Genomic DNA, 4,982 nt, shown 5'->3' with positions numbered 1-4,982 from the left:
AAAAAAAACAGCTTCTCAACCTCAGCACCGTTCACATTTGGGCTAAAAGACTTCTGTGTTGGGGGAGGGGCTGTCCTATGTATGGCACAATGTTCAGTAGTGTCACTGGCCTCTTCCCACTAGGGCCACCAGCACCCCTGCCCTGAGTTGTGTGACAACCCCAAATATCTTCAGACATTGCCCCAACTGGCCCTGACTGGGAATCCGTGTGGCAAAGCTTCCTCTAGGGTGGAGCTCCATTGGCTCTGGAATGCCCTCCACCTCTGTCAGTGAGCCCAGCCTTAGAGGCCCACTGATGCACCTCCAGCTCTCAGTAAGCCTGTTGAATTTTTGGCTGTCCAGCCTCTGCACTCCCTGGTTCTGGGAAAACCATCCAGCACCAGCGGAAAGCAAAGATCATTTGATGGGAGATAAAGCCCTCTGCTGGGGTCAGCACCAACCCCCCCCACACACACACACACCTCCACCAGCTTCTCCTGTGGTTAGGGCAGAAGTTGACCCCCATGCTTTCCAGGTCCTCTTTTCTCAGAAGAATACTTGTGTCAACTATAGGTGTTAAAACCCTTCTGGAAAGTAGGCAGTTCCTAAACACCTGGCTTACAAGGGCCCCTGTCCAGCCAGACCGTGGACTGCCACAGAAACCTGTGTGTTCATTTGGCCTGGAGTTTGGCAGGCCCTGTAGACCCAGAAAAGGAAGAAGGGATGAGACTTGCCCCCAAACCCCCACCCCAGGGGGACACTATTGGCTTTGGCCCAATATTTTCTAAGAAGTCATGGAGTAAAGACAGCACAAAGGAAGGAGGAGGAGGCAATAGCTATACTACATAAAAATGAAAAAATAACTGAACATGAAACAATGTCTTAAATAAAACCACTGTTCACAAACTGAGAAAAATAGTTGCAATAAATATACCTAAGATTTCCTAGCCCTAATAGGTAAACTATTAGTCAACTCTCAAGCAAGAGACTAATTCCTAATGAACAAAAGACACAGCAGATGATTTGCTGAAACTGAACAAATAGAAATGACTGGTAAACCTAGGAAAAATGCATTGATGCACTTGAAATCAAAGAAATGAGAATTCAAACAATACTGAAATTACATTTTTCTATGTGTTGGATTAGAAAACACAAACAAATGCAATATTCCATGTGGGCCATTCTTGAGAGTTGAGTAATTGTTTATACCTTCGGGCTAGGAAATCTTAGGTATATTTATTGCAACTATTTTTCTCAGTTTGTGAACAGCTTCATTTCATTAAAGACATTGGGCAACCACCCCTTTAACTCTGTAGAAAGAGCATGAAGCCTGCCCCTCTCCAGAGACAAGCTTGGACATGCAGCTTAAGTGCTGCTAGAAGAATGTGAATGATTTTTCCATCTGGAAATCCCTCTTCTAGCAGAGAAGGAGCAAACAACAGTGCATTTATATACCTTGCGCACTGAATTTGAGCGAAAGCATCAAATCCTGGCTTTGTCATTTGATCTTTCTGGGCCTCAGTTTCCCCATCTATAGTCAATGACTTTGTAAACTGTTTTAGGGCTCTTCTCTGGATTAAATATTTGTTAATACTTACAGAGTGCTTATAAAAGTGCCTTTCATCTAGTGAGTATTAGTATTAGCTCTAAATGAAGTATTATTGTTTTTATTGCGGTATAATTGACATACAACATTATATTAATTTCAAGTATAAAACATGATGATTCAATATTTGTATACACTGGAAAATGATCACAATAAGTCTAGCTAACACCTGCAACAAGACATACTTCCATATGTTTTTTCTTGTGATGAGAACTTTTAAGATCTACTCCCTTAATAGTTTTCAAATATGCAGTAAATATTAACTATAATCACCAATTATTTTATAACTAGAATCTCATACCTCTGGATGCCCATGACCCATTTTACCCATCTCCCACCCCACCCTTCACTTCTAGCAACCACCAATCTGTTCTCTATCTAGGAAAGTTGTTTTTTAGATTCCACGTATTAATGAGATCCTAAGCTATCTTTAGCTAACTTATTTCACTTAATACCCTTGAGATCCACCCATTCTGTCACAAGTGGCAAGCTTTCATTTTTTATGACTCTATGACATTCCATTGCGTGCAATATCCACTCATCCATCTTTATCCACTTATCCATCAATGGATACTTATGTTGATCCTATTTATGAAGCATTATTTATAATAGAAACACACATACACAGAAAATAAACTAATATCCAAAGTAATAATTAACTGGTACATTTATCCACATTGCAGGAATCAAAATAGTATTTAAAACATGGTGATTATGGAAAAAAGCAAGTCCCATCATTAAATAAGAACTTTACATCAGATATTCAAAAAGTTAAAAACTCTGAATTATGCCCTCTTTCCTAATAGATTATTTTTTAGGTTTTACAGCAAAATTGAGCTGATGGTATAAAGAGTTTTGCATGTCCCTGTCCTTACATATACAAAGTCTCCCATGATCAGCATACCCCACCAGAGTGGTACATTTTTTTTTTTTTAAGATTTATTTGTGCATACAGAACTGGGGTACAGGCCAGAGGCTCAGGCGCGGCAAGAGGTTTCACCAGAGACAGAGTGAGGAGCAGAACAGGCAGATGGACGAAGGGCACTGCTGAGGGGAGCAGTGGGCGGGTCAGGAGAGGTCTGCTGCGCCATGTGGTCACCTCCGGGGCAGGCGGGGATTGAACTCATGCTGAAGTGGCTCTAGCTTTTTAGTGCTGTGCTTTAACCTGCTGCGCCACCAGGGAGGACCCAGGGTGGTACATTTGTTACAATCAGTAAACCAATATTAACTCACAATCACAGCAGTTTACATTAGGGTTGTGCATTAAGGTTGTGCACAACTCGTGGTGTTGTGCACAACTCGTGGTGTTGTGCATAAATGGTTTTTGATATGGTGTTGTGCACTGTATGTAATGTCAGGCACGGCAGTTCCACTGCACTGAAAAATCCATGCTCGTGTGCCATCAGTGCCTGGCAACCCTAACCTTTCCATTTGCCCCATTGTTTTGCCTCTTCCAGAATGTCACAGCTGGAACCATATACAGTATGCGCTGTTTTCAGATTGGCTTCTTTCATTTAATCACATGACTTTATGATTCCTTCATATCTTTTCCTGGCTTGGCAGACACAACTGTAGAGCTGAATAATATCCCATTGTCTGCCTGCATCATGGTTTATTTAGCCATTCCCTGAAGGCTTCTTGGTTGCTTCCTGCTTTTGGCAATTATAAACAAAGTGGCTGTGAACATGTAGGTGCAAGTTTTTGTGTAGACAAATTTCCAATTTATTGGGTAAATATGAAGAAACATGATTATTGACCATCTGCTAAGAGTGTGTTTAGTTTTGTAAGAAATTGCTAAGCTGGTTTCCTAAGTAGCTGTACTACTTTGCATTCCCAACAGCAGTGAACGAGTTCCTGTTGCTGCCCTGTCTCATCCACATCTGATGTCAGTGATAGGATTTCTGTCCTTGTACTAAGTGTGGTATATTGCTTTAACTTGCAATCTTCTAAGGCTCATGATCCTCTTTTTCTTTTTTAAACATTTATTTATTTATGCATACTGAACTGAGGTACAAGTCAGAGGTGTAGAGGTGGTGAAAGGATTCACCAGAGACAGAGTGGGGAGCAGAACAGACAGATTGACGAAGTACACTGCTCAGGGGAGCAGCAGGCGGGTCAGGAGAGGACTGCTGCACCACGTGGGTCACCTCTGGAGAGGGGATCGAACTAATGCTGAAGTGGCGTTAGCTTCTTAGTGCTGTGCTTTAGCCCGCTGCGCCACCAGGGAATGCCTCATGACCCTCTTTTAAAATTAAATTTATAGTATATCTCTGAACTCTTTCAGATATTTGTTTTGCCTTGATTATTGAGACTTGCCTTGTTTTACCAAGAATCTCTTTTCAAGAGACTATTTTACTTCGGTCACTATGACTCCAACTGCTTTCAGAATATCTACTTGGATTGTATAATACCATTTACTTGTCAGTACAGAACTTTTCTCCCCTGTGAATCTCAACATTTCTGGGAAAATAGGTGTGATGAGTGGGGGTCTCATGTCAATGAGAACCTGAAACCTGGGGGAAAGGTTGGTGGTCACTCACCCATGCACTTCAGAATGAATGACACAACCCAAATAAAGTTACTTGAGAGAAACAAAGTAGGTTATTTACAGCAGTTGAGGAAAAGGAAGAATGGAGAAAGGATGGGAAAATGTATTGACTACTCGCAGCCAGGTGCCGCTCTTCCTGTTCCAAAGCAGCTGAGGCTGGGGTCCAGGAAAGAGACACAGGCAGGAAGCCAGTCAAGAGAGCCCTCGCCACAGGCCTGAAAAGCCACAAACTCAGCCCATAGGTTCTGCCTTTAAAAGTCCACGGGCCAGCCCTGCTGAACCCTTGGTCCTGGCAACTCACCCAGTCGAAGGCTCCCACCTGGGCCACCTGCCTTACCTCAGTATGTTTCCTTCTGAACTCTGAGATGGTGGGCTCAGCACAGGGCCCACCCTGGTGACCCAGAACCACTAGGGCTTCTCTCCAGTGAGGAGAAGTGAGGACTTCTGCCATGCTGAGTCCTCACTGAGCCATCAGGACTAGCAAACAGTTTGGTTACAACCACTATTAAATAGTGCTCAAGGCTGGAAGAGTTGGTCCTGCTCAAATAAACACTGGATAAAACCTCAGCTAAGGGTGTCTTTCCTTGGTTAGCCCTGACCTAGCTAATAGGACCATAAAAGGCCTTGAGAGCTCTGCATATGGTTTTCTTCCCCACATCACATAATAGAACATGATCAAAATTTGTTAACCGAGGTTGAAGGAAAGAGAAAGATGAGGAACAAATCTTTGACCAAGAACCTCAAGTTACCATATGTGTAAATCACCTTGTGAAAGTTGTTGAGCCCTGGAAACTTAGTCCTTTTTTAAAAAGATTTATTTATTTAGGCATACAGAACTGGGGTACAAGC

This window comes from Condylura cristata, unplaced genomic scaffold (genome assembly GCF_000260355.1).
Source record: "Condylura cristata isolate star-nosed mole 26May11 unplaced genomic scaffold, ConCri1.0 scaffold00031, whole genome shotgun sequence".
Taxonomy (NCBI): Eukaryota; Metazoa; Chordata; class Mammalia; order Eulipotyphla; family Talpidae; genus Condylura; species Condylura cristata.
The sequence above is the reverse complement of the archived record's forward strand: the minus strand, read 5'-3'. Positions refer to the sequence as shown.